Here is a 13,426-nt window from a genome sequence, read left to right as displayed (position 1 = left end):
GTTTACATAGGAAGTTATCTGGCTAAAGACAGCTAACTGAAAATCAAAATGCCAACCAATATAAAAAGTATTATAAATTCAGTAGAGAGCACAATAAGTCTGGATTTTTTAATTCTTCAAAATAACAAAGCTTAAAGCAACTTACAGAATATTCCATCTCCCCTCCTCCAGGTCAATCAACAGGGTTTAACTGCACCCAAAAGTTGTTGCAGATGCTAATATCATGATCTTAACACTACTCGTTGTCTCAAAATTTTTAAGAATCAAAGGAACTTCACTGTTCCAGTATCTCCAACAGGCCTTTCCAAATACACAGTAGTAACATAGTTTGAATCTATATACAGATCTTCTTCAACTTAAGATCAGGTTACATCCCACTAAACCCATCGGAAGTTAAAAATATCGTTAGGTTGAAATGCATTTAATATACCTAACCTACGAACATCATAGCTTAGCTTAGCCTACCTTAAACGTGCTCAGGACACTTACATGAGTCCACGGTTGGGCAAAATCATCTAACACAAAGCCTACGTTATAATAAAGTGTTGACTATCTCATGTAATTTTTTGACTACTGTACTGAAAGTGAAAAACAGAATGGTTGTATGGGCACAGAATGATTGTAAGTATATTGGTTGTTCACCCTCGTAATTGCTAGGCTGACTGGGATCTGAGGCTCACTGCCCAGCATCACGAGATTATCATACTCCATATTGCTAGCCCAAGAAAAGACCAAAATTCAAAATTCAAAGTATGGTTTCTACTGAATGCATATCACTTTTGTACCATCATAAAGTTGAAAAATTGTAAGTCAAACCATCGTAAATGGGGGAAGGTCTGTAATCTTTAAGATAATAACACAAGGATTATGCTAACATCTGCAATGCAATAGAAACATTACTGTTAAGATTCAAACCCAGGCAAAGGGCCAGATCACTCTGAACAGATAGTTTATTAACTGGTTACTGAGAGAGAATTCAGTCATACATCTCAAGTATCAATAACTTCTTATGTCTCATGATAACATTCCAAATTTCTGCTTGTTTTTCTAAGATTTAACATCAGCAAGATAAACTTCAAAATATTAACATTCAAGGGCTTGATCTTGTCATTAATTTACTTGAATTTAACTGACAGTACATATATGAAAACGCTGCTTTCAATCATAATCAAACTTTTTTTTAGCATATAAAGAAAACAGGCAGATAAGGTGAAACACACACACACACACACAAACAGCGCAAACTTCTATAAAAAGCCTTACAAAAATAACAGCTCTTTAAACAACTCCACATTTGCAGGTTCCAAACTCAAAGAGCGCCGGGACCAAATCATAAAATGTTGCAGTGCCCCACGACTGTCTCCTCTTCTTTCTACATTCTTTCTTTAGGTGGTCTCATACTGCTTCATAACTTTTAAATACTATTTAGTACTCTTAAAAATACAAGTGTCAAAGCAAGGAAAGTATGCTTCCACTTCTGCCGAGTGGGGAGAAGAATCTACACACATTTGCCTACGTGTGCACAAAATATATCTTTGGAAAGATGAGTAAGAAACCACTAACATATTTGGCCTTGACAAAAACTGCAGGGACAAGAAATAAGGGAGATTTTCATTCTATATCCCATCAAACATTTCAAATTCTGAATCAGATGAATGTAGTTTCTATGCAAACATAATTATAATAAACCAACAGATAAAGGCGGATGACTCCCCATCTCTTTCTCTCACTAGAATTTAAATTCGACGAAGGCAGAGATTTTTGTCTATTTTTTCACTACTATACATCCCCACTGCCTAGTCCACAGCTAGTACTTGAAAAATATTTGCTGAATGAACGAAGGACTCCCTAACCTCTCCACTAAATTCCAGACGTGTATATCCAATTGCCTGCTTCTCCCCTCCACATGAACATCTAACAGGTCCTATGTAACATGTCCCCTCCAACCCTATCCCCATATAACAACCTGCCTCCCTCACTTCTTCCCCATCTCAATACGTGGCATCACCATGCTCCAGGTAAAGCCCCAAACCCAGGAGTCACCCATGTCCCAACCAACTGCATTCCCATCCAACCATGCCAAATCACTACTTTTAACTATAAAATATATCTCAAAATCTTTTTTACTTGACACCAGTCACTACTCAAATCTGCCACAGCCTTCTCACTGGTATCCCTGCTATTCTCTTATCCAATCTCCTTCACAGTCAGATTGTAAACCAGACCATATCACTCCCAGCTTCACAAAAAGGGAATAGCTTTTCAATGTACTTTAAGAATAAAAGCCAAACAAACTCCTTTGGATAACAGACCTCACATGACCTGACCTCTGGCTACCACCTAACCTCTTCTCTCTCATGAGGGTCCCAGCCCACCTTCACTGAGTTTCTTTCAATTTGCCGAACCCAAGCTTGAAACCACCTCTAGGGATTTCCATTTACTGTTCCCTCAGACAGGAACACTCTTCCCTCAGACTTCCAAAGGCTAAATCCTTCCCACTTTTCAGATATCAGGTCAAAAGTCACCTCAGACAGGTCTTTCCTGACCACAGCATCTGAAGCAATCTGTCCCGGTCACTACCACAACTCCCTATTTTACTTCCTTTACAGCACTTATGATTCTCTTAAATTGCTTTTATTTCTTAATTACTTTCTGACTTTCCCTTACCTCCCAGAATTGAAGCTCCGGGAAAGCAGAAATTTCACGTGTCTTGTTTATGGTTGTATCCCTAATGCTTCCAGTAATGCTTGGCATACGAATCAGGTGCTTAATAAATATTGAACTGTTAGACAAGGCAAAACTGACTTTAAAGAAGGTCCACAGCATTTAATTTAGTGACAGACTGGTGAAGATAAAAAACATGAATAAACTACCTTTCCACATAAAACACTGAAAAAATCACCAAAGGGTAGAGAGTGAAGTAAGAGTATTTCAGATGCATGTGAACATTCAAAGACACACATACTTCGTGCATGCACACTATAGAGATGTTCCCCCAACTTATAAACAGCATCGGGGAGGAGGGGGGGAGATTAACTCAAAACACTGTGTACGTCTGCTATTTCATCTCTGACTCTTTTGGAAGGGTCTTCCAAACACTATATTTGGGCAAAAGAGGCAAAATATAAACAATTTGTTCAACTGTCTGTCTTGGAAAGAACTGTGAGATTGTAAAAAGGAGGGAGCAGTCTTTTGAGTGTTTTTAAATGCCTATTACGTAGTCGGAAGTAAATGAGAACTAAGTGATTATTTCCCATACCTTACTATGAATGTAGATTTGGTACAGGTCTAGTTCAAAGATGCTTACACTGTAAAGTCAAACAGTCTGTAGCGAATATTAATAGTTCTTATCTTATTATCAAAATTTTAACTTCCAAGGTACTGTCCTTCAACTGGTAATAGTAATCCCTGGGGAAAGGAGAGGATTTAACTGTAACAACAGCCAGCAACTCGCAAATGTTTTATGTACATGCACGTATTTGCGGGGTGATGGGGAATGGTGCAGACTCCCTGGTGTGCTAACTAAGTGCTCTTAGGAGAGTCTAAGGATCTAATTTCACCAAACCCTAAGTGGTGAGACAGGTCTAGCATGCACATAGGACACTACTCCCCAGAGCTATCAATCTTCGCTGTCTGCGGAAACAAAAGTGAAAACACTCGCAGTAAGGATATAAGAGACTGATGCCGCCCCCCCACCCCGGCCCCAGCAAACACACAGAGCTCAGTGCCCGCGTGAGGACGTAAATAAGCAGAGAACACGCACTCGCACCTTCCCTCCCTAGGAGGAAAATGAGGCCGAGGGAGGGGCGGCCAAGACCGGCTTGGGAGGCCCGGGATGCAGTCCGGGGGCGGCCGGGCTCCGGGGCTGGCGCTCCTGGAGCCGGGGTCACCCACAGGACACCCGGTCCCCAGCCACCCCTCCATCCCTCCCCTCCCCCTCCGTGCCCCCAACTCCTCTCCCCGCCCGAGCCCCGCCACCCACTAACCGGGAAGGGAAGTTTCCCGGTGCCCGCAGCTGGCTCCGGGCCTTCAGCGGGTTACCTGCTGCAGAGGCGGGACGCGGGGCAGGGGCCAGGGGTGGGAGACAGCCCGAGGGCGCGCAGGACGAAGCCCGGCGAGGAGGGTGGGCGGCGGCGGCTGTCAGCTCCGTCCCTGCTCACCGCGCTGCCATTACTGCGCGCAGGCGCCTCCCCGCCGGCCGCCGCCACCGCCGAGAAGGGGGGGGGGGACCCGGGCCGGGGCCGCGGCCGGGCGCTCACCTGCCGCCGCGGGAACACTGCAGAGCTCCCGGATGGGACGGCGCGGTGGGAAGCGGAGAGGGGAGAAGGGCGGGCGGGCTATGCGATCTGTGAAACAACTGTCCTCCGCTGCCTGGCTTTCCCGACACGCCCTCGGGGCTCCTCTTCCGCGGCCTCCGACCCCCCCTGTGCCGGCGATGGTAGAGTCCGCATACGGCGAGTGCCGAGGGCCGCTCTTGTGCGATCGCGGAAGGCCGCGGGACCCGTGCTCCGAGCGGCTGCGAGCGGCGCCCGCTGTCCACGAGCCCTCGCTGTTCGCTGAGCTGGGGACCGGGGACCCCCAAGTTAGGGACTGCTGATAACAGTGTGTCAGAAAAGTGGTCTCAGCACAAGGATTTATCCTTTGAGTTCTTTCAGAACTATGTGAACATTCTGATACACCACCATCTCCTTGCCACCTACTTCTATGGGCTTTTCAAAAGATCAATATGTATTAGCAAAATTAGTTTCCTCGGACATATTCTTTTTGTAGTAAGTTTTTATCTGTAGCCATTCTGAGACATAAATGTGTATTTTCAGTAGAGGCCCGTCTCTTCACAGCCGTGACCCCAACTCCCCGCCTCCCCGCACCTGTCAGTCCAAGGGTTTCCTCGCATACAGTTTCTAAGGGTGATGTTGACAAAAGTGCAGACGCACCCATCACCTCCTAGTACACACAACACCGCAGGGAACAAAAGCCTGGCTTTATTCCTTATCAGCCTTTCGTATCTACAAGATCTCAGAAGTCAGAGTCTAGTCTTCTTTGTGCGTTCTGAGCAAGCCTTTCCCTTCCAACACTCTTTTCTTCAAACTATTTGGACCAGTCCTTTAAGGCCCACTTAAAATCCTGTCTCCCGACCTGATAAGTCCCACCGGTCTTTCTCCTCTTCTAATCTGCCTCTCGCTGCACTTGAAGTCCGCAGCCCTTCTTTTAAGAAAGTTATTATTATATGCTAAATTCAATTCCATTATATGACCTGTTTTCTCACATGTTCTCCTTCTAATTCAGCAATTCTAAGTGTGATCCCCAGACCTCTGGAAATCTCCAAGAGCTTTTTAGGGGTCCCAATGTTAAAAACAATCTTCGTTGTAAATGACATGTTCTTTGTCTTTTTTTCTGGGTTCACATAACACAGCTGACATCGCCTCAGCAGGAGTCAAGAGGGTGGCACAGGGAATTCCCTGGCGGTCCCATGGTTAGGACTCGGCGCTTTCACTACCGTGGGCCTGCGTTCGATTCCCGGTGGGGGAACTAAGATTCCCCCCAAGCCCGGCGGCGGGACGAGAAAAAAAAAAAAAACAGGGTAGTACAAAACTATCCCGCTGGTCGTTGCATTGCTCCCACACTCTCCCAGTTTGTTTTTGTTTTTTTAATTTAGGAATATCCTGGATGAAGTAGTAAAAAATATGAGTTTTTTAAAGTTCAATCCTGAGTACACGTCTTTCTAACATTGTGAGGGATAAAACGTGAAGCACACATGCACTCTTGCTGTATACCAAAGTAGCAATGGTCGTCTTGAAGAAAAACACTTGAGCGGCTGACTTGGGAGCTGAACTAGCTGTTTTTCATGGAGTGCCATTTTTCCTTGAAAGAACAGTTGACAGAAAAACTAATGTTACTCTGACTTGGGCATTGACACATTTCTCCAAAATGAATAAAGTGAGCCTAACACTTCAAGCAAAACAACTGACAGTATTTGTTGCCAATGATAAAATGTAGCTTCCCAGTGAAATTTGGAAAATTTATGTCAACACTGTCAATGGAAATAATCAATAAACAATCTATAATCGGAATAGAAAAGAGTTTTCTTCCAGCCAAACTGAGAACTATAATCCGGGAGAAACAGCTTCCAGAAGCACCTGAATTGTGTTCCTCCAGGCTCAAAAATGGGGGAAGCTGATATGGGCAAAACCCACAAAGTTACGTAAGTTGTTTGTGAAGACTTAGGATTGCAACTAGCAAAAAATAAGGATGCTTGTTAGGTAAGAATTGGTTGGGGTCCAAAACGGTTGCAGAGTTCAAACGGGAGACCTTGAGACCATAAGGTTGCAGCTGTCAGCTGCTAGAAGATATTGTTTTGAGAACTGCTGGTGGTGTCCTTGATTCAGAAAATCCAAGTTCTCAGTGCTGCAATAATATGTCTGAAACCATATCCACAATGGCAACCTGGCTCCATTTTGAATGCCTGAACCACAATTACTCCATTTTGATTTTTTTAATGCAGTCTTTTCTTTAATGGTTAAAGCAGATGTACAATGTATGTTTGACTGGTCATAAGACAGGCTGTTCCTTTTTTTTTTTTTTAAGATTGAAATCTGAGTTTATTTTTTTAAAATATGCATGGTAAAAATACCATAAAAGTAAAAATGACAAACTGTACATATACATTTCTTTTTTTGTTTTGAATTTTTGAATTTTATTTTATTTATTTTTTTATACAGCAGGTTCTTATTAGTTATCCATTTTATACATATTAGTCTATACATGTCAATCGCAGTCTCCCAATTCATCCCACCACCACCCCACCCCTATCCCCCCCTGGTGTCCATATGTTTGTTCTCTACATCTGTGTCTCTATTTCTGCCCTGCAAACCAGTTCATCTGTACCATTTTTCTAGGTTCCACATACATGCATTAATGTACGATATTTGTTTTTCTCTTTCTGACTCACTTCACTCTGTATGACAGTCTCTAGATCCATCCACATCTCTACAAATGACCCAATTTTGTTCCTTTTTATGGCTGAGTAATATTCCATTGTATATATGTAGCACATCTTCTCTATCCATTTGTCTGTCGATGGGCATTTAGGTTGCTTCCATGACCAGGCTATTGTAAATACTGCTACAATGAACATTGGGGTGCATGTGTCTTTTTGAATTATGGTTTTCTCTGGGTATATGCCCAGTAGTGGGATTGCTGGATCATATGGTAATTCTATTTTTAGTTTTTTAAGGAACCTCCATACTGTTCTCCATAGTGGCTGTATCAATTCACATTCCCACCAACAGTGCAAGAGGGTTCCCTTTTCTCCACACCCTCTCCAGCATTTGTTGTTTGTAGATTTTCTGATGATGCCCATTCTAACTGGTGTGAGGTGATACCTCATTGTAGTTTTGATTTGCCTTTCTCTAATAATTAGTGATGTTGAGCAACTTTTCACGTGCTTCTTGGCCATCTGTATGTCTTCTTTGGAGAAATGTCTATTTAGGTTTTCTGCCCATTTTTGGATTGGGTTGTTTGCTTTTTTAATATTGAGCTGCATGAGCTGTTTATATATTTTGGAGGTTAATCCTTTGTCCATTGACTCATTTGCAAATATTTTCTCCCATTCTGAGGGTTGTCTTTTTGTCTTGTTTATGGTTTCTCTTGCTGTGTAAAAGCTTTTAAGTTTCATTAGGTCCCATTTGTTTATTTTTGTTTTTATTTCCATTACTCTAGGAGGTGGATCAAAAAAGATCTTGCTGTGATTTATGTCAAAGAGTGTTCTTCCTATGTTTTCCTCTAAGAGTTTTATAGTGTCCAGTCTTACATTTAGGTCTTTAATCCATTTTGAGTTTATTTTTGTGTATGGTGTTAGGGAGTGTTCTAATTTCATTCTTTTACATGTAGCTGTCCAGTTTTCCCAGTACCACTTATTGAAGAGACTGTATTTTCTCCATTGTATATCCTTGCCTCCTTTGTCAGAGATTAGTTGACCACAGGTGCGTGGGTTTATCTCTGAGCTTTCTATCCTGTTCCATTGATCTAGATTTCTGTTTTTGTGCCAGTACAATATTGTCTTGATTACTGTAGCTTTGCAGTATAGTCTAAAGTCAGGGAGTCTGATTCCTCCAGCTCCATTTTTTTCCCTCAAGACTGCTTTGGCTATTTGGGGTCCTTTGTGTCTCCATACAAATTTTAAGATTTTTTTGTTCTAGTTCCGTAAAAAATGCCATTGGTAAATTGATAGGGATTGCATTGAATCTGTAGATTGCTTTGGGCAGTATAGTCATTTTCACAATATTGATTCTTCCAATCCAAGAACATGGTATATCTTTCCATGTGTTTGTATCATCTTTAATTTCTTTCATCAGTGTCTTATAGTTTTCTGCATACAGGTCTTTTGTCTCCCTAGGTAGGTTTATTCCTAGGTATTTTATTCTTTTTCTTGCAATGGTAAATGGGAGTGTTTCCTTAATTTCTGTTTCTGATCTTTCATTGTCAGTGTATAGGAATGCAAGAGATTTCTGTGCATTAATTTTGTATCCTGCAACTTTACCAAATTCAATGGTTAGCTCTAGTAGTTTTCTGGTGGCATCTTTAGGATTCTCTACATATAGTATCATGTCATCTGCAAACAGTGACAGCTTTACTTCTTCTTTTCCGATTTGGATTCCTTTTATTTCTTTTTCTTCTCTGATTGCTGTGGCTAGGACTTCCAAAACTATGTTGAATAATAGTGGTGAGAGTGGACATCCTTGTCTTGTTCCTGATCTTAGAGGAAATGCTTTCAGTTTTTCACCATTTCATTGAGATGATGTTTGCTGTGGGTTTGTCGTATATGGCCTTTATTATGTTAAAGTAGGTTCCCTCTATGCCCACTTTCTGGAGAGGTTTTATCATAAACGTGTGTTGAATTTTGTCAAAAGCTTTTTCTGCATCTATTGAGATGATCATATGGTTTTTCTTCTTCAATTTGTTAATATGGGGTATCACATTGATTGATTTGTGTATATTGAAGAATTCTTGCATCCCCGGGATAAATCCTGCTTGATCATGTTGTATGAACCGTTTAATGTGTTGTTGGATTCTGTTTCCTAGTATTTTGTTGAGGATTTTTGCATCTATATTCATCAGTGATATTGGTCTGTAATTTTCTTTTTTTGTAGTATTTTTGTCTGGTTTTGGTATCAGGGTGATGGTGGCCTCATAGAATGAGTTTGGAAGTGTTCCTTCCTCTGCAATCTTTTGGAAGAGTTTGAGAAGGATGGGTGTTAGCTCTTCTCTAAATGTTTGATAGAATTCACCTGTGAAGCCATCTGGTCCTGGACTTTTGTTGGAAGATTTTTTTATCACAGTTTCAATTTCATTACTTGTGATTGGTCTGCTCATATTTTCTATTTCTTCCTGGTTCAGTCTTGGAAGGTTACACCTTTCTAAGAATTTGTCGATTTCTTCCAGGTTGTCTATTTTATTGGCATAGAGTTGCTTGTAGTAGTCTCTTAGGATGCTTTGTATTTCTGCAGTGTCTGTTGTAACTTCTCCTTTTTCATTTCTAATTTTATTGATTTCAGTCCTCTTGCTCTTTTTCTTGATGAGTCTGGCTAATGGTTTATCAATTTTGTTTCTCTTCTCAAAGAACAAGCTTTTAGTTTTATTGATCTCTGCTATTGTTTTCTTTGTTTCTATTTCATTTATTTCTGCTCTGATCTTTATGATTTCTTTCCTTCTGCTAACTTTGGGTTTTGTTTGTTCTTCTTTCTCTAGTTCCTTTAGGTGTAAGGTTAGATTGTTTATTTGAGATGTTTGTTGTTTCTTGACGTAGGCTTGTATTGCTATAAACTTCCCTCTTAGAACTGCTTTTGTTGCATCCCGTAAGTTTTGGATCGTCGTGTTTTCTTTGTCATTTGTCTCTAGGTATTTTTTGATTTCCTCTTTGATTTCTTCAGTGATCTCTTGGTTATTTAGTAACGTATGGTTTAGCCTCCGTGTGTTTGTGTTTTTTACGGCTTTTTCTCTGTAATTGATTTCTAATCTCACAGCGTTGTGGTCAGAAAAGATGCTTAATATGATTTCAATTTTCTTAAATTTACTGAGGCTTGATTTGTGACCCAAGATGTGATCTATCCTGGAGAATGTTCCATGTGCACTTGAGAAGAAAGTGTAATCTTCTGTTTTTGAATGGAATGTCCTATAAATATCAATTAAATCTATCTGGTCTCTTGTGTCATTTAAAGCTTGTGTTTCCTTATTTTCTGTTTGGATGATCTGTCCATTGGTGTAAGTGAGGTGTTAATGTCCCCCAGTATTACTGTGTTACTGTTGATTTCCTCTTTTAGAGCTGTTAGCAGTTGCCTTATGTATTGAGGTGCTCCTATGTTCGGTGCATATATATTTATAATTGTTATATCTTCTTCTTGGATTGATCCCTTGATCATTATGTAGTGTCCTTCCTTGTCTCTTGTAACATTCTTTATTTTAAAGTCTATTTTAGGGGCTTCCCTGGTTGTGCAGTGGTAAAGAATCCTCCTGCCAATGCAGGGGACACGGGTTCAAGCCCTGGTGTGGGATGATCCCACATGCCGCGGAGCAACTAAGCCCATGCGCCACAACTACTGAGCCTGCACTCTAGAGCCTGTGAGGCACAACTACTGAGCCCACGTGCCACAACTACTGAAGCCCGCATACCCAGGGCCCGTGCTCTGCAACAAGAGAATCCACTGCAATGAGAAGCCCACGCACTGCAATGAAGAGTAGCCCCACTTTCCGCAACTAGAGAAAGCCCATGCACAGCAACAAAGACCAAACACAGCCACAAGTAAATAAATAAATAAATAATTTTTTAAAAAAATAAAAATAAAGTCTATTTTATCAGATATGAGTATTGCTATTCCAGTTTTCTTTTGATTTCCATTTGCATGGAATATCTTTTTCCATCCCCTCACTTTCAGTCTGTATGTGTCCCTAGGTCTGAAGTGGGTCTCTTGTAGACAGCATATATATGGGTCTTGTTTTTGTATCCATTCAGCAAGCCTGTGTCTTTTGGTTGGAGCATTTAATCCATTCACGTTTAAGGTAATTATTGATATGTATGTTCCTATTACCATTTTCTTAATTGTTTTGGATTTGTTTTTGTAGGTCCTTTTCGTCTCTTGTGTTTCCCACTTAGAGAAGTTCCCTTAGCATTTGTTGTAGAACTGGTTTAGTGGTGCTGAATTCTCTTAGCTTTTGCTTGTCTGTAAAGCTTTTGATTTCTCCATCGAATCTAAATGAGAATCTTGCCGGGTAGAGTAATCTTGGTTGTAGGTTCTTCCCTTTCATCACTTTAAGTATATCATGCCACTCCCTTCTGGCTTGGAGAGTTTCTGCTGAGAAATCAGCTGTTAACCTTATGGGAGTTCCCTTGTATGTTTTTTGTCATTTTTCCCTTGCCGCTTTCAATAATTTTTCTTTGTCTTTAATTTTTGTCAATTTGATTACTATGTGTCTCGGCATGTTTCTCCTTGGGTTTACCCTGTATGGGACTCTCTGCACTTCCTGGACTTGGGTGGCAATTTCCTTTCCCATGTTAGGGAAGTTTTCGACTATAATCTCTTCAAATATTTTCTCGGGTCCTTTCTCTCCCTCTTCTCCTTCTGGGACCCCTATAATGCAAATGTTGTTGTGTTTAATGTTGTCCCAGAGGTCTCTTAGGTTGTCTTCATTTCTTTTCATTCTTTTTTCTTTATTCTGTTCCACGGCAGTGAATTCCACCATTATGTCTTCCAGGTCACTTATCCGTTCTTCTGCCTCAGTTATTCTGTTATTGATTCCTTCTAGTGTATTTTTCATTTCAGTTATTGTGTTGTTCATCTCTGTTTGTTTGTTCTTTAATTCTTCTAGGTCTTTGTTAATCATTGCTTGCATCTTCTCAATCTTTGCCTCCATTCTTTTTCTGAGGTCCTGGATCATCTTCACTATCATTATTCTGAATTCTTTTTCTGGAAGGTTGCCTATCTCCACTTCATTTAGTTGTTTTTCTGGGGTTTTATCTTGTTCCTTCATCCAGGACATAGCCCTCTGCCTTTTCATCTTGTCTATCTTTCTGTGAATGTGGTTTTTGTTCCACAGGCTGCAGGATTGTAGTTCTTCTTGCTTCTGAGGTCTGCCCTCTGGTGGATGAGGCTATCTAAGAGGCTTGTGCAAGTTTCCTGATGGGAGGGACTGGTGGTGGGTAGAGCTGGCTGTTGCTCTGGTGGGCAGAGCTCAGTAAAACTTTAATCCGCTCGACTGCTGATGGGTGGGACTGGGTTCCCTCCCTGTTGGTTGTTTGGCCTGAAGCAACCCAACACTGGAGCCTATCCAGCTCTTTGGTGAGGCTAATGGCAGACTCTGGGAGAGCTCACACCAAGGAGTACTTCCCAGAACTTCTGCTGCCAGTGTCCTTGTCCCCACGGTGAGACACAACCACCCCCCGCCTCCACAGGAGACCCTCCAACACTAGCAGGTAGGTCTGGTTCAGTCTCCTATGCCTTCACTGCTCCTTCCCCCTGCATCCTGATGCGCACACTACTTTGTGTGTGCATTCCAAGAGTGGAGTCTCTGTTTCCCCCAGTCCTGTCAAAGTCCTGCAATCAAATCCTGCTAGCCTTCAAAGTCTGATTCTCTAGGAATTCCTCCTCCCGTTGCTGGACCCGCAGGTTGGGAAGCCTGACGTGGGGCTCAGAACCTTCACTCCAGTGGGTGGACTTCTGTGGTATAAGTGTTCTCCAGTTTGTGAGTCACCCACCTAGCAGTTATGGGATTTGATTTTATTGTGGTTGCACCCCTCCCACCGTCTCACTGTGGCTTCTCCTTTGTCTTTGGATGTGGGGTATCTTTTTTGGTGAGTTCCAGTGTCTTTCTGTCGATGATTGTTCAGCAGTTAGTTGTGATTCCCAGTGCTCTCGCAATAGGGAATGAGAACACGTCCTTCTACTCCGCCATCTTGAACCAGTCTCCAAGACAGCCTGTTCTAGTTAGCCTAAAGTTCAAGCCAAATCATGTATAAGCCAGAATGTTTTCACCATACCTCAATACGTGAAAATGTCTTCTATCACTGCCATGAGCTTGACATCTTAAAGACTTTTCTGGGGACTTCCCTGGTGGTGCAGTGGTTGAGAGTCTGCCTGCTAATGCAGGGGACACGGGTTCGAGACCTGGTCTGGGAGGATCCCACATGCCGCAGAGCAACTGGGTCCGTGAGCCACCACTGCTGAGCCTGCGCGTCTGGAGCCTGTGCCCCGCAACGGGAGGGGCCGCGATAGTGAGAGGCCTGCGCACCGCGATGAGGAGTGGCCCCCGCTTGCCGCAACTGGAGAAAGCCCTCACACGAAGCGAAGACCCAACACAGCTAAAAATAAATAAATAAATAAATAAATAAATAAATAGAGTAGCTATTAATTTAAAAAAAAGACTCTTCTGATGA

The 13,426-nt window shown here is 42.0% G+C and overlaps 1 protein-coding gene across 6 annotated transcripts in view; it reads right to left on the bottom strand.

The window, feature by feature from the left end:
• Positions 1–4,407, bottom strand: part of CUL2 (cullin 2) — an 82,296-nt gene extending 77,889 nt beyond the window's left edge. For 2 of the 6 annotated variants that reach the window (XM_082449722.1, XM_082449723.1), the window contains exon 1: positions 3,987–4,199. The gene's annotated coding sequence lies outside the window, so the exon portion shown is untranslated. Of the gene's footprint in view, positions 1–3,986; positions 4,202–4,259 lie in introns of those variants that run through there. The other 4 variants (XM_082449725.1, XM_082449724.1, XM_082449720.1 and 1 more) reach the window with 4 other exon arrangements.
• Positions 4,408–13,426: the final 9,019 nt, after the last annotated feature.

This window comes from Balaenoptera physalus, assembly GCF_965194825.1.
Source record: "Balaenoptera physalus genome assembly, chromosome: 2".
NCBI classification, from domain to species: domain Eukaryota; kingdom Metazoa; phylum Chordata; class Mammalia; order Artiodactyla; family Balaenopteridae; genus Balaenoptera; species Balaenoptera physalus.
This window is presented reverse-complemented; position numbering and strand designations above follow the sequence as displayed.